The sequence below is a fragment of the Heterocephalus glaber genome, unplaced genomic scaffold (genome assembly GCF_053883595.1).
Source record: "Heterocephalus glaber isolate CG9 unplaced genomic scaffold, H.glaber_assembly_v1.0 deba00001600, whole genome shotgun sequence".
Taxonomy (NCBI): Eukaryota; Metazoa; Chordata; class Mammalia; order Rodentia; family Bathyergidae; genus Heterocephalus; species Heterocephalus glaber.
The window spans coordinates 1061494-1084269 of record NW_028258372.1 but is presented as its reverse complement, the minus strand read 5'-3'; the positions used below and the strand labels follow the sequence as shown (position 1 = coordinate 1084269).

The following is a 22776-nucleotide window of genomic DNA, read 5'->3' as shown; positions in this document are numbered from 1 at the left end:
TCTGCATGAAAGATACTTCCCAAAGTATGTGATTCTTTTGGCCCTCTCCTTTCCACCTTCCGCCATACTAGAGCACAGCGTTCCTGGATGATGCAGCAGTGAGGCACCATCTTGGAAACAGAGAGCAGCTCTTTTTAGACAACCAAATCAGCAAGCACCTTGATCATAGACTCTTAACCTCTAGAGCTATGGAAATAAATTTCTGTTCTTCATCAATTCCAGTCTCAGGTATTTTGTGATAGCAGCTGAAACAGACCAAGACAGTGATATTTCTTTCAATTTTTCTTTTTAGTATAGTATATAACTTCTCTATTGGGGCCAGATACAATGTCAGATTTGCTCTTTTTTCTCTATTAATTGCTTTCTCATGTCTGAGATACAATACCAGACATCTACAAAGTAAATGAGAGAAGGTTTAACCTGGCTCATCATTTCAGGGCATTCAGTCCATAGTCACCTCCTTCCAAGGCAGAAACATGGTGGAGGGTGTGGTGAGGTAAAGATATTGAGTTCATTGAGTTCATGGCTACCAGGAAGCAGAGCAGAGGAACAGTACCAGAGAGGAAGATGCCAGGGGCCCATATACAGTGCCAAGGTCTCACTGTGTCCTCAGCATGGTCATTTCCTTAAGACATGTGCCCTTGTTGTGTCTTTATGTGTCTAGATTTCCTCTTATAAGAACACAGGTGATGAGGATCAGTGGAATAGATTAGAAGATGCAGACACAACTCCAGACATACTCAGCTACCTCGTCTTCGACAGAGGAGCCAACCACCCTCACTGGAGGAAAGATAGCCTCTTTAATAAACAGTGCTAGAAAAACTGGATTTCAATCTGCCACAGATTAAAACTAGACCCATATCTTTCACCATGCACTAAACTAAAATAGAAGTGGATCAAAGATCTAAATATTAAAACAGAAACACTAAACTTGCTGGAAGTTAGGTTAGGTAGAACTTTTGAAGACATTGGCATAGGAAAAGACATTATGAACAAAACCTCTGTAGCATGGGAACTAGCACAAAGAATCAACAACTGGGATCTCATCTTATTAAAAAGCTTCTGCACTGCAAGAGAAACCACCTACAGAGCTAAGAGACAACCTACGATGTGGGAAAAAAATTTTTACCAGCTGTTCCTCAGACAAAGGACTACTATCTAGAATATATAAAGAACTGGAAAAAAAAGACCCCCTAAATTTAAAGACCCAATCCAAAAATGGGCATCTGAAATTAACAGACATTTCTCAGACAAAGAAGTAAAAGCAGCACATAAATATATGAAAAATGTTCAACATCACTGGTCATTCCAGAGATGCAGATGAAAACAACACTGAGACTCCACCTCACTCCAGAAAGAATAGCTGCGATCAAGAAATCAACCAATAACAAATGCTGGTGGGGTTATGGGGAGAACGGAACGCTTCTCCACTGCTGGTGGAAGTGCAGACTGGTGCAGCCACTGTGACGATCAATATGGAGATACCTCAAAAAACTAGATTTAGAGGTCCCATTTGACCCAGCTATTCCCCTGCTGGGTATCTTCCCCAAAGAATTAAAAGAATCATACCACAGCAATATATGTGTACCCATGTTCATAGTGGCACAGTTTGTAATAGCTAAAGCTTGGAAACAGCTCTAATGCCTATCGAGACTGGATAAAGAGGATAAGATTTTTTTTAATAAAATGGAGTACTACTCAGCCATAAAGAACGAGAAACTAGAGTCATTTATAGCTAAATGGATGCACATTGAGGCCATACTCTTAAGTGAAATAAATAGGACACATGTGTGTAAATACTGAATAGTTTCTCTGGTGTGAGAAACTGAAAGTGTAAATAAGAATCAAAATGTATAATAGATAATGTGAAACAGGAAGAAAAGGTCCAGAGGGGAAGGGGAAGTGGGAGGGATAGGAAAAAGGAAAAAATATGAGAAAAGGAAAAAATGGAAACAAAGTCTTTGTAAATAGGGAGGGGTGGAGGAATTGAAGGGAGGGCAGGGGAATTGGGAAAAAATACAAACCAAGATATATCATGCAAAGGTATGAATTCCCAATGATGAATGTCATCACATTGTATACCTAAAATGTATCAATAAAATTAACGAAAAAAAAAAAAAAAGGAACACGGGTCACACTGGAGGACAGTCCACTCCCCCAGGCTTGTTTTACCTCATCACCTCTTTGAAGTCTCCATCTCCAAAGACAATCACACTGAAGGTTAGGGCTTCAATGTTTGAACTTTGGAGGGACACGATTGGGCCCATAGTGGAGTCATCAGCTGATTGAAAGACATTAGAGAAGATTGTTAAAGCAGCAAACACAGAGAAAGGGAAGTGGTCTGAAGATGCAGCTGAGCTGCTCTTCTGTGTTTCAAGGTCGGGGAGAGAAAAAGGAACTGGCACAGGAGAGTCAAGTGTGGCTAGCACAAGGACCCGAGTTCGATCCCCAGTACCAAAAAAAAAAAAAAAAAAAAAAAAAAAGAGTGGCCGGTGAGTTGGCAGAACCCTGGAAATGAATGATTTCCCAGTGGCAGAGGTGCCTCAAGAAAGAAGATGTCTGGTCGAGGATTTAGCTCAGTGGTTCTGTCGCCTGCCTCGCAAGCGCAAGGATCCGAGTTTGATCCTCAGTACCAAAAAAAAAAGAAAAGAAAGAAAGAGGAAGTCACCTACAGTAAAATGGTGCTGGGAGACAAGAAAGATGATGGCTGAGAGGGAAGGTGACCATGGCATTTAGGGATGTGGGCTCTGTCAGAATTTGCATGAGAGCAGTTTGGTGGTTTGATGGAGAAAAAGGCAATCTAGAGTGGACTGCGGATGGGAGAGGATTGTGACACTGAATATCTCCAACTCTTTTGAGGTTTGCCACAAAGGAGAATTGAGAAACCGAGAAGAAGCTAAAGGATAATAAAGGCTCAAGTTGGATATCATTTTAAAATGGGAAAAAATAGCAATGGCAGTCTGCTAATGGGATCGATGCATTAGAAAGGAAGACAGGAATCTCACAGAGGACGGCGGGAGTGGTGTCCTTGAACAGCGAGTCCTAAGACTGTTTGTGATATCAAGTAGCCAGACCGAATGGGTTTTCCTTATCTGGGAATCTGTCCGTAGGAGGCAGAGCGCACAGTACACAGGTGGGGAGGTCTGGGGACGTGGTCGCAAAGGTCATGGAATTTCCCTTCTGAGTCCCTATAGGAGGGGAGATGGCACTCATCTGAGAACAGAGGAGAGGATGTGAGTGAAATCACTGTCTAGACTGGAAGGAAAGTGAACGGTCTAGGGAATCACAATGAAATTAGCAGCCAACTCTAAGAGCAAACTTGAAGTTAAATCAGCCTGAATTTAAACTGAGGCCACTCACCATAGTGGTACATTTGTCTCCATCCATGTTCAGCTAGGAAGATGCCAGCACTGTGGAAATTGAGAGTTAAATTTAAGCAGGGTTGGGGGTTTTCTAGACATGGTCAACAAGGAGAGAAGGCAGAAGAGAAGATGTTACACAAGGGAGTGACTGTAATGACAGACCTTAGAATCTCAGCTGGGGAAGGAGGCAAACAAGGACTTAAGTGAAATGGTGATGAAATCACAGGATGTATGTGATAGTGGACCACTAATGGAAAGATAAGAAGTACACCCATGTTTATGGCAGCACAATTCATAAAAGCTAAATCTTGGAAGCAACCTATATGTCCATTAAGAGATAATAGATAAAGAAAATGTGGTGTTTATACACTGTGGAATACTACTCTGCCACAAAGAAGGATAAACTTGAGTCATTTGTAGGAAAAGGAATGCACCTTGAGACCCTTATGTTAAGTGAAACCAATAAGACACAATATCACATGGTTTCTCTTACATGAGAAGTCTGAAATATAAATAAAGAGCAAAGTAAAAGAGAGATAATAGGAAGTGAGGAGATAGATCTTTTGCAAAAGGGAAAGAGACCAAAAGATGAAGGGAGAGGGGAGGAAAGAGAGAAGAAGGAGATGAAAAAAGAATTAAGATGTGTTATGTACATGTGCCAGCTCCCTACAATGAATGTTATCATTATGCAAACATGTACTAATAAAAACAAACCTTTTTTAAAAAAAAGAAAAGAAAGCTCTTCTCTCATCTCTCTAATCATCCAGTTCTATGGCAGAGGTAGGGGTCATGGTTTTTACTTACTTGCTTATTCCCAGATGTGACTTTTTAAAAGTTCGTGTAACAGACCTTGCTGGATGGGACCCATTATTGTGCTGCCAATTTGGCAGTGACTTTCAGGAGCCAGCCCCGAGAAGAGTGGGTTGTACTAGCAGAGGAGCAAAGCCATGTGGGCTCAAGCTTAGGCTTCACCTTGCAGCCTTTGTTTGTGGGCTCATTTCTTAACCACTGCAAGCCTCACTTTGCTTATGTAAAAGGAAGAAAATAAAAACCTCCCTGTGGTCATTGCGAAGATCAAATGCAATAAGGTATGTGAAAGTGCTTTGTAAACTGAAAGGCCAATTAACAATAACCTGAAATAGCCCAGGATCATGAATCACCCAGCAAAGGGAGAAACATTGGCTGCCAAGGACTTTTGAGGGGACCTTTGCTTGCCTTTCAACCTCTATGACTAAGCCAGGCGTCATGCTTGTCAGACTCCAGCCTCTCTTGGTAGCTTTCTCCCTCGTCCAGTCCCTTTATTTCGTGTTCCAAACTTCTGCGTCCAAGCAGAAAGGGATAAAGAGGGAAAGGGAGGGAAGGGGGAAGTAGGGAGGAGAGAGGAAGAGAATGGAAGTAATATTTGCAAAGATGTTGTGTACCAGGCCCTCACCCAGCCCTCTGTCCTTTGCAGTTCAGTGCTGTCCTCCCAGTTTTAGATGGGGAAAACAGATGCAGGAGGCTTCTGCTTTCTGACCTAAGTCACACAATGAGGACATGGAGGGAGGACAGGGGATCGACCTCTTTCTGAATCCAGAGCCCAAGGCTTTCTGGGATATGCAGCTAATTCCAAGCAGCCTCTACCCAAGAAAAATAACTTTCAGACAGGGTTTTCTTAACTGGAAGCCTCCATTTCTCTGTGATGCTTAATCTCTTAGAATAAGAGAAGCATGGAATCAAAGAAAAGAAGCATTTGAGAATACTAAAATTCTTGGATCGAGATGTTATCGACCCAAAGTAAAAGACACTTAAGTTCTGCAAGTGGCTTGTCTTAAAAACCCTTCTTGGCTTCTCATTGGCTCAGAACTTCTTCATTAAAAGGTTTATGGCAACATGACAGAGGCAAAAAGGGAAATGTACAGGCTGCCTCGACTTGTGTTATCAGACACCTCTGTGTCGAGTTGAATATGCATCCACCCCAAAGTATAATGGCTTAAAACACTCATATGTTTCTGTTTCTCCTGCTTCTGAGAGCTGAGCGGCTCTCCTTCAGGACTTCTCCCTGAATGAGTTGTGTTGGCCGGCTGCAGCCGCATGAAGATAACCAGTAGCATGGCTGGCTGCCCAACATGGCTCCCCCTCCTGGCAAGTGACCGGAAGTTCAGTGAACCCTGCCAATCAGAGCTGGCCATCCTCATTGGCCCAGGGACACACCCAAGTTAGAACGACCTCTACATCCATCCAACTCTTGGCCTTGGAGTTTGCTCCAGCCCTTGGTGGCCTTGTGCCTGCAGCTATTCTGACCTCTCTTTTCCTAGTCCCCACCTCCAGACTCTGGTACTCTTTGCAGAAAGCTTCCTTTCTTTAGTTCTTTCACAGGAGACCCCTCTGGTCATGTAGATTTCAGCTCATGTCACCTCCTCCAGAGAACTTCCCTGGCTAACACATGACTCCTCCATGCCTCATAGCCCTGGTGTGTTTGCCTTCTTATCTGCCATCTCTGTCTCACCACTGGGACACAAGCTTCAAGGGAACAGTGACTGTCTACCCTGTCCACTGCTGTGGTAGCAGCAGTGCCGGTGCTAGGCTAATATCCATTGCATTGTGGCCATCCAGCCAGTTCCTGTTGAATGAATAAATGGATGAACACAGGTGTGTCCTTGCCGAGGAGCACACAATGAATGCTTAGACTTTCTTATGACGGGGGTTCTGTAGTGCTTCTCTGGAAAGCTATGTTTTCTTTAGACATTTCTTAGACAACTCCTGCATGATGTTATAAATTTACCTAACTAGTCAGAAATATCCATTGTGTATTTATAATGGGAAGTTCTCCAACTGTGCCTCTCAGTGCTTTAGCACTATGACTCTAACCCACCAACAAGGCCAGGGGGTGTAAAGGTGAACAGGAAGCCCTGGGCTCCACCACCACCGTGTTCACCAGAGCAACAGTCCATTCCTTTGTTTTATCTGTGGAGGTTCTAAGATTTAGTTTGAAAAACAATTCCATTGCTAGAAATGAGAGGAGCTGATCGCTGCATTCCGTTCTATCCTCTCACAATACTATTCCTCCAAGTGTGGCCTTCTGACTCCCTGAATCAGAATCAACACCTGGACACATGGAAAATTCTGATTCTCTGGCCATATCACCAGGCAGTCTGCATCTTGGGAAATTATTAGGTACTGGAAACTTTGGAAATCATTGCTTTATGGTGTGAGAACAATCTGACAAAATACAGAAATAAACTGTCATGCACAATCGAATACTCTTTCCTTTGGGAAGACTTCTTGCAAAAGCAATGTCTTCTCCCAGCATATTCAGAATTTTTGGGAGGTGGGCGCCAAACAGACTTCAAGATGTCCAAATGGTGTGCTTTCTCTGCCAGAGCCCCCAATATTTCTCTTTAGCTGGGTGATTGAAGCTACACAAATGTATGTACATCCACACACATCCACACACTGCCTGTGGCCAACATCACGGCCACCTCCCACCTCCCTCAGCTAAGTCCTGCCAATTAAGCCCTTCTCAAGTGGCACAAGAGTGAAGCCCTTAAAATTCCAAGCATAAAGCAGCTCATAAGAATATCTTGTTCAACTATGCAATAAAAAAAAAGAGACAAAAAAGCTGCAAAGTTTTCTTTGTGATCGTTGTTTAACACTGTATGTAATTAAATATTAATGAAAGTATGCTACTTTCATTTTGTGAGCAATTTAATTCAATTAAAAATAAATGGTTCTCCTTGGCTCAGTGGGCATACTGCTCTACAACACAGCACTGCCCTTAACTCGGTTTCCACTGTGTTTCCATCCAGCCCAGCAGAGCTCTTGAAACACAACCCCCCCGCCACCCCGGTGAGGTGCTTAACTTGTTCAGAGCCAGAGCAGCCCTCGATGCTGGGCACCGGATTCCACAACCTATGCTGGCCCAAAGCACTAGGAGGTTACAGGTAGGGGTGTGTGTCAAGCTCTTGCCTTGTGGGATGCAAAGACAGACATCTCAGAGAAGCCGAAACAGCGGGCATCTCAGAGTTGATTGGGCATTGGTCAGTGAGACTAAGTGTAATTATAATTTACATATATAATATAAATATATATGAGGTGTGATCAAAATCCGTGGTGAACATTTAAACTTTTGTAACATTTTATTACAGTAAAAAGACACATTGCAAAACTCCCTCCAAATTCTCCCCTTCACGTCAAATACACTTATCCCAGTGCTCTTGCCTCTTTGTGAAGCAGCTCTGAAAGTCCTCTTCCATGAGTGTCTTTACAAGGAATGATCAAAAATGTGGTGAATGTCACTGCCAAATGCCATCCAATTGAAAGATAGCCTCCTAAAAACATGCCGGTGTGTCCTCATCCACCTTATTCACCCAAACCTCGCTCCATGAGACCTCTAACACTGCCCTAAAGCCAAAATCACTGCGAAAGGTCATTTTGAATCAATTCAGGACAGGCAGTTAGGACTGTGTAGTTAAAGACACCCATGAAAGAGGGTTTCCAGAACTGCTTCTGAGAGTGGCAAGCACAACAGAATCAGTTCAAAATGAGGAGGAGTGCTTGGGGGGGGGGGAGTCAATGGCAATGTGTCTTTTACTCTAATCATTGTTTTAAAATTTAGACATTCACTGTAATTTTCAATCAGAACGTGTATGTAAATACTACATATAAATATGTGTTGAGTTGTACACTTAAGATTTGAGCAAATTATGCACTTAATTGCAGATATTTATACTTCAGTGGGAGAAGAGACCCTTGTTCTGCCCTGGAGGTCCCGCTGCTCGGGCATCATTAGGTGTAAGAGAGGCACCGTGAGCATCCAGAGGGCCCGGTTTGCCATCTGGCTGGGAGGACTCTGTTTAAAACTTAAGGACACTTATCTCATGATAAAAATACACCAGTCTTAGAGCATACTTAGGAAGAAACTGCCTAGTAAGAGGCAGTTAACTGTGGCGGGTGCCTGGGGCTGTCTCTATGCAGAAGGCTCTGTGGTGAGGAAGTCTCCAGGCCAGCATGGGTGGGGAGGCAGAAGGAGGAGAAGGGGACAGCAAGTGGCACAGGGCTGAGTGAGGAGCCAGGACCAGCCTGGAGCCCTGTCTCCTGCTGATGGAGGTGGCAAGCGAGGAGAAAGCGGGGTGCGCCAGGCTAGCGATGACTCCGGGGATGGCTCGGGGAGGGCCTCCTCACAAGTCCGAGAGCCACTGTGATAACCGGGCTGCTCTGTGGTTTCACCCAGAAGAGCCATGGTTTGGGAATGAACGCTGGCATTCCGGAGGCCGCGGCTAATAATAACCGTGTTATCACCGCTGCAGGCCGAGCGAGCCAGAGTGTGTGGCTCTGGGCACCCAGGCCAGTGCTGGCCCCGTGAATGGAGAGAAAAATGCCAAGCTGTTGACAAAAGTTTGCTGCTAAAAACGAAACCCCGGCCAGCATTGACAACCTGCATGCATTGTGAACACGCTGGTTTGTCTGGTAGGAATAGGAAGCTGTGTTGGAAAACAATGTATCCTTTTTAGGTGCAAGGTCAGCGTCTGTGGGACCTCAGGTGCCACCGCCAGCCCCATGGGAGAGCAGCCCCAGAGCCAGGTCACCAGATCGCAGGGCAGAGGGAGGCCCCTTGGCTGGTCCTCAACACAGGGAAGACTGTCCTGGCCCGAGCGTGGGGAGTCACATTCCACACAGGGCCCACCGAGGCCAGCAAGGGGCCTCCCCAGCACCAGCGCAGGTGTCTACATGAGAAAGAAAACACTGGCTGGTTAAGCCAGCCCTCAGGGCCACCACAGGCTCCTTGGAACCTGGGCCAGAAACTGAATCTTCCCAGTCCTCAGCTTACTCTCCTGCAATGGGGGTCAGAATAATTCGACCACCCCAGAGCCACACAGGGACACACTTAGCACGGGACAGTGCAGATCAGCATGTGCCCATCTCCCTAACCACCTGCCACTCCTTCCCTGCTTCGTTCCTCTCCAGTATGCTTACTCTTTCCTGATACATTGTGGCTCTTACTTCCTTATTCATTGCTTGTCTTTCCCAGACCAGGGGGAGCTCTTTGAGAAGAGAGATCATATGTTTTGTCTACTGCTGGATCCCTAGATTTAGCCTGGAGTGGTGCCCGTATATAATGCTTGCCTAGTGCCATGGAATAAAGGATGGACGACTGTCTTTGTGCATTGTCTGCCACCCAGAATGCCTGCAACTGGGTAATCTTTAAAGAAGAAGGCTCTGGAGGCCGGACATCCAACAAGGGCCACCAAGCTTCCCGGTCCCATGGCAGAAAGGGGGGAAAAGGAGGGAGGTTGAGAGCAGAAAGCAAGAGTGGGCTCAGCTCTCCCACAAGGACTCCTGTGATGGTGAAATTCCTTCATTCATTCACTCACTCATTCATTCATGAAAGCAGAACCCTGATGATGTAATTACCCACCTCCTAACACTGTTGCTCTGGGCCTGAAATTTCCAGCACATGTGTCTTGGGGACCATAGTGATGATAATAAAGATGGCAGTCGTTGTGTTGGACATACCCAGGTAGCCTTCTGTTTTCAGATTTCTTAAGGTCAGCACCTCTCCTATCCCATCGGCCTCCCACACACAGGAGCTGCACACCGGAAAACCAGATTCTCCATAGCTACAGTTGACACATTCAGCAAACAAATGCTGGATGCCCAGTTAAATTTCAATTTCAGATGAACAGCAGAACACATTTTTCATAGTTTAAGGACATCTGAATTGTGCATAGGACATGAAAAAACATTGTTTGTTGTTTACCTGAAATTAGGATTTAACTGAACACCCTGTGTTTCATCTGGCCACCCTCTCCATTGCTCTTATGCAGCATAGACTTGAAATAAATAGTTGCTGCATAAATGAAAAATATGCTCAAAACAGAGAAAATGGAGTAAACCTATGCAAAATTGGTAAGCGAGGTGCAGCAGAGGACTGGTAATGTTTCACAGCTGACTTTTCTAATTGACAGAAAACTTGATTTTCCCTTGCCAGTTCCCCAGGTGTAAACATGCCCACCGGACCAAGTCCAGACCCCCAAGGAGACAACAGAGTGGTCAGCCGGAAGACAGGAGCACACTTGTCACTGGGAAACCGAGATAAGCCGGATGCAACACACATGCTAGCCTGAAAGCCAGGGCATTAGAGAAAGAAAGAGACAACAAAGCCAGGCATGGTGGCTGGATCCCAGCTCTCTGAGAGGCTAAAGCTGAAGGATGGCAAGTTCAAGCCCAGCCTGGGCAACTTAACGAGACCCTATCTCAAAATACAAACATAAAAAGGGGCTGGGCAGTGTGGCTCCATGCGAAGGCCCTGGGTTCAGCCTCCAGGACCCCCCCCCAACAAACAACCAACAAGAAAAGCAATAATTAAGGGTCACCACACCACACCCTAGGTGGCTTTGCTGGCCACTCCCTCATGTGCATTCTCTCAGCCTTAAAATTCTATGGGGTGGAAGCCGCTAGCTCTATGTTTTCAGAAATGGGGAGATGGGGTGCACAGAGAATTCCAAATGTGTCTGGTCACCCAGCTCATAAGTCAGCCCAGTGCTTTCCCCATTTCCCCAGAACCACTCTACGTCATGTTTACTGGATGTGGAAGCCAAAGGACGCTCCAAGATCAGTAGGTCAACCTGCCCACGGCTCAGGAGAGAAACTGAGGCAGGGAGAAAAAGGGTTGGAAAGCTCCTGACAGTGCTGAGATTAAACTGGTGCCAGTGGACTCCTGCTGTGTGTGTGTGTGTGTGTGTGTGTGTGTGTTGTTAACATTTTGCAAATCTGGATTTAGGTTTCTGCTTTCTTCATCCCCCTCCACCCAGGTGAGCAGAAAACCTAGCCTGGACCAGGGAATCCCGGTTCCAGCAGTCGCCAGAGCAGCAGCGGCCTCGAAGAGAGTGGTGGTGGCAGCTGGGGAGAGGAGGCAGAGGGGTTCTGTCCTCACCAAGGCCAGCGGTGTTGATAAGGGTGGTACCTGACCCACAAACCCACACCCCTCTCCCAAGCCCCATCCATGTCTGCCCCTGTCCTGCCGTCTGGAGCCACCACAGAGGACAGCGGCATGGATGAGGCCATCAAACATGGGTGGCTGTAGCACATCCATTCACCCTTCTTGACTCAGTTTCCCCAGCTAGAAAACAAAAACAGAATTCTAGGGCCTTGGCCAGCTCTATAAGCAAAATGTAACGCAGATTATTACAAGCACAAAGAAAAAATATCGCCTTCACTGAGCACTCCCGAGAGGAAGCTCCCTAAATGGAAGAACATGGGGCTCCCAAGGCCCCGGTGCCCCAGGTGAGAAGGGCACTGGCCTCTGCCTGACACCTTCCTGGTGGGCAGTGCATGGATACGATGTACCCTGTGCCATGACAGTCCCAGCTTGCTAGGAGCTCAGAAAGCAAACAAGAGCCCTCGAGGCTCATCAGACCTGTTTCACTGGGAAAAATTGAATCTTCCAAACAGACAAATGCAGCCCCGTGACAGATGAAGTAGCTGGTCACAATTAAACCCAGCTCTGCTACTAGTCACACTCCCCAGGCAAGGTAGCCATAAATCTTCCCCTTGCAGTCCAGCTGGTGGGAAGAAAAGTAGCTTAGGGCTGCCATGTGTGTCCAGGCAGGGGGTGGAGCCTGGGGAAAGGGACTCGCAAGGCTGGAAAGTGGGAAAAGCCAAGGTCACCTTCTCCACAGGTGGCCAGGCCACGACACCGCTCCCTGCCTGCTCTACCCAGGCTGGCTGCTGACTTGAAGGCTCCTCAGCCCAGCTCTGGTGGCCACCAGCTCTGCACTACGCACGTGCAGCGTCCTGGCCCTCCAACACCCAGGGTGACAAGGACCCAGGGTCCTCCACATGGCCCAGTGCCAACTCCTCTGCGTTTCCCAACAGCCCCATCCAGGAACCACTCCTTTTCTGGGAAGGCCTGGCAGTGCCAGAGAATGACCCTTGCAGGAAGTGGCCAGACCTATGTGAGGCCTTCTTAGAAGAGATGGTGATAAGATACAAGAGGGAAAAGGGAAGGCTTCACTGGCCCTGGAGGGTGGGCTCTGGATCCAAGCTGCCTGCCCCAGCACACTGGCTGCTGGCCACGCTGAGCCCTGAGCAGGTGAAAGGTGGTGAGTCTGGATCCAGATGTGCTGTGAGCCTAAAATACACCCTGGATCTCGAAGGAGGGGGGGGTCCCGGAGAAAGAGCTCATGAATCATTTCTGTACACTAACATCATTTGTTGAATGATAATATTTGGGGCTAAATAAGATAGGTTACAATTAATTTCACCTGCTTTTTCCCCTTCCCCTTTAGAAAACTCCCTTACATGGGGTCATTTTCTATTTCTCCTGGAGAACCCACCTCTAGAGAATCTTTAGCTGCCACACATCTGAATCCATCTTCTCTCAAGAGCCCATCTTTGTCTCCTTCCGGGACCCTCTCCTGCTAGAACTAAAGTGGAATTGGTTTGCGCTTTCTTTTTACCCACCATAGGGCCCCTGAAGGTAAACTCATCCTATGCCCTGCAATAGAACCCCGACCTCAGAAGCTCCTCCCTCTAGCATCTGGACCTCTTTAGTTTATAACTGAAAGCATCCCTTGCTCTTCCTTCTTCCCACACCTCTTCCATGCCTACCTTGGGCCCAGAAAGAGCAGAATCAATAGGCTGATGAGGGCCCAAGGAGAGCATCAAAGCTGCTCAAATGGTCCACTCGACCCAACCTAAGCAAAGCACAGCTGCACAGGTCTAATTCTTTTTTAAAAAAAGAATAACTCTCATTTGTTTTCATAGGGTAATACTTGTTTATTTTGAAAAATAAAACAGGAAAAAGAAAATAGGGCCGTAAGAAGAAAATAAAAATCATCCACCAATGCAGACATCAGGCTAGCCATTGTTGATGTTTTAGGGTACATCCAGCCAACAATTTATTTTGTATAACAAAAATAATAATTATATCATTTATTGAGCACTTATTATAACCAGGCATCATGCTCATCATGTTTTAAGCCTATTTTTCTTCCTAATAATTGCCAAATAGGTTTGGTTATTATCCCTAGTTTTGAGTTGAGAAAAACTGAGACTTAGCAAGAGTATATATCTTGTCCAAAGACCCACAGGCAGTAAATGGCCCAGCCAGGTAAGCTTGGGTCCAAACTACTGTGGATATGAAACCTTCAGCCTCTTGGGTTCAAGTCCTCCAAGGAGAGACACCCGCTGCCCTACAAACTAGTTCTCACCGAGATACCCATTTCCGCCCAACCCTCTGAACTCGGGGCCACTGTTTTTGTCCACCTTCTTCTCCTCTCCACTGCTTTGTTTAAATGTCCATTGATTCAACAATGTTTGTCCAGCACTTTCTTTGTGTCAGGTGACATTTGAGGCAACTGGTGAACACTGTTGCCCAAGTTCCTTTGCACTAGTGGAACTTACATTTCAGTGTGGGCAGACAGACCATAAATAAGCAAGTAACTGTCCATCACGGCATATCATCTGTACCACCAACCAAGAACTCGGAGCAACAGAAGCAGCATGGCAAGGAAGACTCAAAGTGACCGGAAGGGCTGTGGGAAGAAGACTTGGACTATTATATGCCATTATTTACACTGTACATAATAAAACCTGGCTGAGACCAGTGCTCCTTCTTAGTGTGATCGGGGAAGGGAAGGGGACATCAGGGCAGAGACTTTGAAAGAGGAGTGAAAATGAGGGTTTGGAAGCAGAGCTTCCCACAGCAGAACGGGCGCTGAGCTGGGGCTGTGACTGGTGAATCCAAGAACAGCCAAGGAAGCTGGTGGGCAGCAGGAGATTAGAGAGTTGGCCAGAGCGAGGATGGTCACACAGGCCTGGGAGCTACTCCAGAAGCCTAGTTTTTATGCTGAAAGAGAGGGAAAGCCACCTGGAGGCTTTTAGCAGAGGGGATGATTGATGCCTTAAAAATGTCTCTCCAACCACCATCTTGAGGCCACAAGGGGACAGGGCAGACGTGGCAGCAGAATGGCCAGTTGAGAGCTCAGCAATAATCCAGAGAAGTCATGTTGGCAGGAAGGCAGGGACACAACAAGCAGATTCTGGATCTGTTTGAGAGGTGAAGCCAACAGGATCGGCTGATGGATCAGATCCGGGAGAACAGAGAAAGCATCAAGGGCAACACCACACTTTGCAGCTTGGAGCACCTGGATAAAGGGGATTGCCACCAACAAAGACGAGAAGACGACAGGGATTTCTTTGAGGGTGGAGAAACCAGAGCATATTTGGGGCGATGTGAAGTTTGGATACCTATCTGGCACCGGTGTCGATGTGTCGAGTAAAAAGCTGCCCAGATCTGAGTGCAGGGAATGGGACAGGCTCAAGACAGGAATTTGAGAGTTCTTGGAAGATAGTTTTTGAAATGGCAACCCTAAGTGAATGGATCTCAGCAGAGATTCGCTACCGCAGAGATGAGATCTTTACTAAAACTTCAGACCCTCCAAATAATAGATCTTCAGGAGGAGGGAGGAAACCATCAAAGAGAGTGAGGAAGTAGCCAGGGACGTAAGTAAATAACCAGAGGAGAGAGGCACATGCACAGCAGGAGGAAGGTGTCTCAAGAAGAAAGAGAGACTGAGCCCATCAGATGCTGCTGCCCACAGAACACAAAATGCTCTGACACTTGGCCATTGGGTTGGCAGTCTGAGGAGTATATAGGTTGCCAGTGTAGGAAAGAGAGATCATTCCAGCGGGGCCCCAGGCCTGGGGAGGAACGACCTACATCCTTTCTCCCTTCTTGGCCCACTTCTTAGGGCTCTAGAGGGTCAGTTATCCCCACTGAATTTCCTTCCTCCATCTTCCTAACTTGGCTTTCCTTTGGAACCAGACAAATCTGCCCTTATCCTTAGAAACATCAATGATAAAATGATCAGGTGTGATTTTTTTTTTCAAGTTCACAGTAATTCGTAGGTAATTTTCTATTTGAAGTCCTCATTGACCAACACACCTTCCTGGATGAGGGAATACCTTTTCCAGCCTTTTGTGAACTTACAAGACCATTTTTTTGGTACCAGGGATCAAACTCAGGACCTTGCCCTTGTGAGGCAGGCGGCAGCACCACTGAGCTACATCCCCGGCCCTACAAGATCATTATTACTAAGACAGCCTGTCTACAGCCCGGCAAGGACTCATCTCAACAGCAGAACATTCCAACATGAGGGGCTGAGGCCTTGCTAGCCCGTTTCATCTTTGATATTGTAGTCATACTGGCATCGAATTGCCCAGCCTCCGAAAAAGGCCTGATGAGCCCTGTAACTATAAATCAACTCCAAGGGGCTCGTTTTTCTCCTCCATCTTCTGCCTGTCACACGACGGTCTTTGTCTGTTCAATTCAGTCTCAAAAATCAGCCTAAAACCTTGTCCTACACTGTTGGCCCTGCAGGTTCACACATGCACGATGTGCCAGGCCTGCTTTACTACTTCCATCCATCCTGCAGAGTCCAACTCAAATCTCTCATCTGTCTCAGCTCGTTCCTTAAACAACTCATGCAGAAGCTCTCACACATCCTTGGCTAAAATGGTCCAAAACATGAGCAATGGGAATGCGACTCACACAGCAAGGTCACAGTCCTTCAGTGCTGAGAGCAGGCCGGAGAGGTTTGACCTCAACGGTGACTTGCAGTACCCAAAGGAAAAGCCAACAGGAGGCTGCTTCCTTCCTTTGAGAATGCCAGAAGCTGGTGCTCGGAACAAGACAAGACAGATGGACTTTGTTTGCATCTAGAGCCTAGTCCTCTGAATCCAAGACCTCTAGAAAGCAACACAGCTGCGAATGCAGACCTTGCTCAGGCATTTCTCAGGAGAAGAGCAAGGGGCCAACAGAGACATGGAGAAATATTCGACATCTCTGGCCATTCCAGAACTGCAAATTAAAACAACGCAGATTCCCTCTTACTCCAGAAAGGATGGCCATCATCAAGAAATCAAGCAACAACAAATGCTGAAGAGGCTTCGGGGGGTGAGGAGGCACTTCTACACTGTTGATGAGAATGAAAACTAGTACAACCAGCAGGAAGATTCCTCAAAAAACTGAAACTAGAAACTTCATTCAACCCAGCTTTCTCCTATCTTCCCGAAAGAGAGGCATCATACTACAGTGATCCATGCATACCCATGCATGGATAGCAGCACAACTCATAATAGCTGAATTCTAGAAGCAGCCTGTATGTCCATCAACAGATGAATGGAGACAGAAAATATGGTATTTATACACAGTGGAGTACCACCCTGATGCAAAGAAAGGTCAATTTGAGTCACTTATAGGAAAATGGACGCACCTTAGACCACAATGCTAAGTGAAATAAATCAGATGAAAAGTTTAAACATCACATAGCTTCTCTTAAATGAAAAACCCAAAGTATAAATAAATTAAAGAGCACAGTAAAAGATCGGTAATTAGAAACAGGGACATAGGACTTCTGTAAATGGGAAGAGGACCAGGGGAAGGGGAGGTGTGAAAGAACGAAGCAGTGTTATGTACAGCACCAACCCCCACAGCGAACCTAACCCTGATGTACTGCAAACATGCACTCCAAAGAGATGGCCATGTTGAATAATTCCCATTTTCTCTTTCCTAGACCCCACATGCTCTTTCAATGACTTGGGCTGTTCCTCCAGCCTTCTGAGTAGAAGAGAAGTGTTCTGTTTATCCAGAGCTGTGTTTATGTATATGAAGACTCTAAAGTGTCAGAACTGCTGCGGCTTCCACACAATCTCCATACTCCACAGAGAAATTTCTCAGAGTGCAGCTGCATTTATTCATCCAACAAATATTCATTGAGCAATTACTGTCCTGGGCACCATTCAAGGTCCCAGAAAGTACAGAAGTAAACAAAAGAGATAAAAAACTTTTTTTTTCATGGAGTTTATGTTCTAGTGAAGAACAAAATAAATACATGGAATATGGAATAATACATACATAGTGTTATGGAGGAAGAATCAACCACGGAAGAGGACAGAGAGGACCTGACATGCAGGGGAGAAGGAAAGTTGCACTGCAGAGTGGCCAGAGCAGTCACCAAGAAGAAATCAACCAAGCAGGGACCAGAGGCTAGGCAGGGTGGGAGCTCTGCAGAAATCTAGGAGAACCCACCAGGCAGGAGGACTGTAGCGTGCACTTTCTGGGGTGGGATGAGCCTGGGGTGTTCATGGTACCAGACCGGCCAGAGTGGCCCAGGTGCAGGAGAGATAGTGGGGATTCCACACCATCAGGGCCCCACAGAGACTTGAGCTTCTCTCTGGTGGAGATGGAGGAAGTGGGGGTGTTGAGCAGATGGGCAACAAATCCTGACTTCCAGCAGGGCCACCTGCCTGCTGCTGTGTGTGGAGGGGGTCTGTACCCTGAAGATCCATGTGCCAAAGGCTCGGTCTCGGGGTGGTGGGGTAATTTAAAAGCTGGGCCCAGTGTGGTGTGGCTCTGTCATTGGGGGCCTTGCCCTGGAAAGTATTATGCTGCTCTCTGGACATCCTCTCACTCTCACAGTGAGAATGGGCCGAGATAAAGCAAGGCCACCTCTCACACCTGGCCCTTCCTGCATGTGGACATTTCCCCTTCTGCCTCTCCACTGTGCAGTGACACAGCCAAAGAGGACCCCCACAGAAGCCAAAGAGGTGGAGCTGCCCAGTCTTAGACTTCCAGCTCCTCAATTTGTAAGCTAAGAAAACTCTTTTCTTTTTTTTTTCTTTCAGCCTTGGGTCTTTTATGATAGCAAGAGAAAACAGACTCATACAGCAGCCATGTGAAAAACAGATGATACAGGAATAAGAAGGGATACAGGGACAGCAATTAGGAGCCCACTGCCATCATCCAAGTGAAATTTGACAGCAGCTGTTCATCCATCAAAATTACCTAGAGAACCTCTCAAAACTATGACTATCAGGATGGTTGATAACTGAGCTAGAAATTAGGGCCCCCGGACAAGTGCCCCTCAATATGGCTTACGTATTTTATGGTATAAAGACCAGTCTTCTATGGTTTGCCAGTTATCAATTTACTGCCTCTCAGCTCCAAATTCACCCTTCACTGCCTGCTCTGCGAAAATGTATCTGAGCCCTTCAAACACTTTTCCTTTGCCAGTTGGCACCGTGCTGTCTTGGCCAATACACAGCCCTGCAGACACACTGCAGTGGGATGGGGTTTCTCCCCAGGTTCTGGTGCTCTTGATCTGCACAGGAGCTTTTCCAAATCCAGAAGGCAAGAGTCTTTTACACCAGGCTCCCCAGAATCCCACATCTACCGGCTTCCCCAGCATGGCCAGTCACTTCCCCCTGAGCAGCTTTCTAGCACACAAGAGAATTGACTTCTACGAAGTTCCAGAGAGCGAATCTCCATCAAATTCCACCAGTCACCTACTCTTTTTTCCACCCAGTGCGGGGCATGGCCGTGTTCTCTCCAACACCATCCAGGTCTCAGTCCTTGGAGGAAGGAGACAGAAGGGGAGACATTCCTTGGGCCTTTACCTCAGCACTGAGTGTAATGGCTGCTGCTTATACAGTCCGTTCCTGTGTTCTAACATTTCCTTTACTTTTTCCTAGCCAATTCCCATTATTCTACTCCTCTATTATAGTCAATAATTCTTCCCTTCCTTTGGTCCTTTTCTTCCTTCCCTCCCTCTCTCTTCCTTTCTTTCTTCTTTCCTTTCCTTTCCTTCCTCCCCCTCCCTTCCTCCTCTTCCTTTTCCTTCTCTTCCTTCTCCTCCTTCTCCTCCCCCCCCTCCCTCCCTCACACCCTTCCTCTCTCTTCCTTTTTGGTACTGGAGATTGAACCCAGGACCTCACACATGCTAAGCATATGTCTAATTCTTTATATTAACTTTTCATGTTCTGATCACTGAGTGGCTTCTCTCTCATAGTTGTACCTAGAGCATCGCCCAGTACCTTTGTAGGCTTCCTGTGTGGTACATCACTGTCTCCATCTATGTCCCTGCTGTCTGCATGTGAACAGCCACAGAACCATAGGCCTCTAAACCACTGGGGTCCCAGCAGAATAGCACCTCAGCCTGAGGGGCAGATGGTGACCAGCAGGTCCTTCCAGGCTGACACAAGCAGGCTCCTCACAGAGGTTCTGCCAGCACCGCTACCCTTCCACAAAACAGATGCCTTTTCCTGTCTTTCACTTGCTCACAATTGGAGAAACCAAGGACATTTGGGTTAGGGAGTCTCACCTAACGACCATAATTCTAAGCTTTGGTATCAGACACTCATGTGAGCCAGCCCCATCACTAACAAGTTCTGTGATGTTGGGCAAGTTAGTTAACCTCTCTTGAGTCTTGGTTTCATCATCTGCATGATCGAGTTTACTTTGCAAGATTGCTAGGAGAATTATATGAAACCGTACGGGTAAAAAGATTTCACCTGTGTTTGCAATGGTGGTCACCCTTGCTTCAAAGGGCAAAATAGCATTCTTACCTGCTTGTTTAGTTGGTGTGGTGTCAAATACAAGTCCATTTTTAACCAAATTGTGTGGCTAATTTGGTACTGGTTGTCAGAGCTAATACTACACCCATGGATAGCTCTGGCTGTGCTTTCTCCTCATGTCAGTGCCTGCTCTCATCGTCAACTCCAAACACATGCCAGGCGCCCTAAAGGAAAGTCAGCTCTGGAGATCCAAGACTCTCAGGGATACATCCGAAGAAAAAAAGTCTATGGGGGGCTGAGGCGGGAGGGTCACAATTTCCAGGCTAGCCTGGGCAACTTAATGAGACACTACCTCAAAAAAAATTTTTTTAAAGGCTGAAGATACGTATAGCTCAGTGTGGAAGCCCTAGGTTCAATCCCCAGTACCCCTAAAAAAGAAGAAAGGTAAGAAAAGTCTAGAAGACACTGTCCTATGAAAATATAATTACATGTGAGCTGCACATGTGATTTTAAATTTTCTAGTAAACACGTGATTTTAAATTTTCTCAGGTAAAAATCAACAGGAAAAATTAATTTTAACAGTATAGTTTAACTACAATGTTATCATTTAAAAAGTAACCAGTATGTACAATACCATTGAGACGTGTCAAGGGCTGTTTTCTGTATGGAGTCTTTGGAACAGGGCAGGTGTTATCCACTTACAACCCTGGTCAGTTCTGCCTGACCACATCGAGGGCTCCAGGCACCAGCAGCCACGGGCAGTGAGCAGCGGCCACCAGAGACAGAGCCGTCCTGGACCATCTGCCTTGTCCCCTTATTTTAAGGACAACACAGAGACTCAGAGGTGCTGTACAAGTTGTCCTTTCTCAGCTATAGCCAGAGGGGGATAAAATTAGGGCAAGGATGCAAAGCACCTGACATCCCACCAGGATTTGAAACCCGAACCCTCCCCTTTCTGGCTGTGTGACTGAGGGCTTCTCTCCTCACCTCTCTGAGCTCCAACTCCCTTTTCTTTTTTTTTTTAATTTTATGAAAAAACAAAACAAAATTTCACATAATCGAATATTAAGAGAACAACAATAGTTACTACACTATGTATCATTTGTCTTCAAATTACTCAATGTTCAAGACATAACCCAGAAAGATTCTTACAAAAAAAAGACATAACACAAAACTTTCTTCTCGATGAACTAAGATAAACTCGTAGTAGAAATGAAATAAGTGTATATACTGAAACATTTTTAAAGCAATGTAATTTGAGGAAGTATTTCATCTTCTCCCTACTTTCTATTTCTCTCTTCATTTTGCTCTTTGTATCTGTGTATACATATACATAGTTTCTCATATACAGTAAGAGAGACATGCGGTATCTGAGCTTGTCTCTGATTCATTTCACTTAACATTGTGTTCTCAACTTGCAACCATTTACCTACAAATGCCTCAAGTTTATCTTCCTTTTATGCAGCATGGTACTCCATGGTGTATAAACACATTTTCCATATCCATTTATCTGTTGATGGGCATGTATAATGTTCCCAACATCTAGCTGTTGTAAATTGTGCTGCTATGAACATGGAACTTCCTTTTCTACTAAAGGAAGATAGTTATATGCTCAAAAGGGAATGGAATTAATATGAGAAAAGGAAAAAATGGAAACAAAGTCTTTGTAAATAGAGAGGGTGGAGGGGTTGAAGGGAGGGCAGGGGAAGGGGAAAAAATAAGAACGAAGATAGAGTATGTAAAGGTACAAGTTCCCAGTGATGAATGTCATTATGTTGCATACCTAAAATGTATACATTTTAAAATTAATAAAAATTAATATTAATAATAAAATTATTTTAAAATTAATTTAAAAAGTTGTAGCAAAGATTAAATATGGTGGTCATGTAAAGTACACGGCCCACGGCAAGCACTGGCTACGTGGAGTAGTAAATTACCACAACTGACCAATCACGCTGCCTTTGGACCAGCCTGGCCTGACTTTGCAGGGGCAGGGGGACAGCCTCCCACTGCACCCCGGGGCTTGGCCGTGGCCTCCGTCTGGCGGGTGATGGCAGTGCTGTGATGTTACCCCTGCCCAGCAACGCTTCAGCCCGGCTCCTTCTGAGCGTCCTTCCTTTCAGTTCTTTTTGAGGTTCTCTTCATAATGGACAAAAATGAATGTTTTTTAATTTTAGCCAGCAGATCAAAGGTATAGGAAGATATTCACGAAGTGCCCCACCCATCCCCACCCGCGAGTCCGTGTCCCTGACTCACCTGCCTTCCCTTTTGACCCTCCTTATGTAGAAGAAGCCGCAGAGACTGCACAAGGGGAAACAAAGCCACTGGTTGACATTTCCCAGATGGCCACAGAGCCACGTCCTCTTTTGGGCTGCTGGGTCTTAGCATATAGTTAGCAGCTGAGATCACCCTCCAGGGCTCAGAGGCGTGGCATTCCTCATCGGCAAAGGGAAGCTTCAGGAAAAGGGAAGGCAGGGAATTGAGCCATCTCAACCAGAGCCACAACTGAGGCAGCAGAGGCAGCAGGCTGCATTTCTCATTTGCCTTAGAAACTCGCTTCGGGGAGCTGAAGCATAGACCGAGATCAGCGAATGGAACACTTCTGCTTTCAATTGCCAAGGACCTGTGAAGCATCCCACTAACGTAGAATCCTTGGCTAAAAATTATATTAAATTTCAAGAAAGGTACGATCCATCTTGGAGGAAAATTTGTAAAAACAATAGATTTGCATACTATAGATGGCAATGTAATAAAATGTGTTGCACAGTGTACGAATTTTTTTGAATACTATATGAGATTGCTAAATTTATTTTATTTGTAATGGCACATGTGTGTAGTACATAATGATTACATTATGGGGAGTTGGTACACGTACAGGACACGTCTTGATTCTTTTTTTTGAACCTCCTTCCTCTCCCTCCACCTCCCATGAATCATTGATATGTAACTACATCATATAATTAGACTTATAAGAGTGCTAACAAAAAGGACTAAAGATATAGTACAGTGAATCTTTGACTTACAAACTTAATTCATTCTCAAGGGCTGGTTGTAACTCAAGGTGGTCAATTGAAGG

The 22776-nt window shown here is 45.9% G+C and overlaps 1 long non-coding RNA gene across 11 annotated transcripts in view; it reads right to left on the bottom strand.

Annotated features, from left to right (window-relative positions):
- The window catches only part of LOC110350942 (uncharacterized), a 57079-nt gene extending 34850 nt beyond the window's left edge, over positions 1-22229 (bottom strand). For 4 of the 11 annotated variants that reach the window (XR_015444449.1, XR_015444454.1, XR_015444455.1 and 1 more), the window contains exon 1: positions 21957-22224. This is a non-coding gene — a long non-coding RNA (uncharacterized LOC110350942). Of the gene's footprint in view, positions 1-3360; positions 3411-21956 lie in introns of all 11 variants that reach the window. The other 7 variants (XR_015444458.1, XR_015444459.1, XR_015444450.1 and 4 more) reach the window with 7 other exon arrangements.
- Positions 22230-22776: the final 547 nt, after the last annotated feature.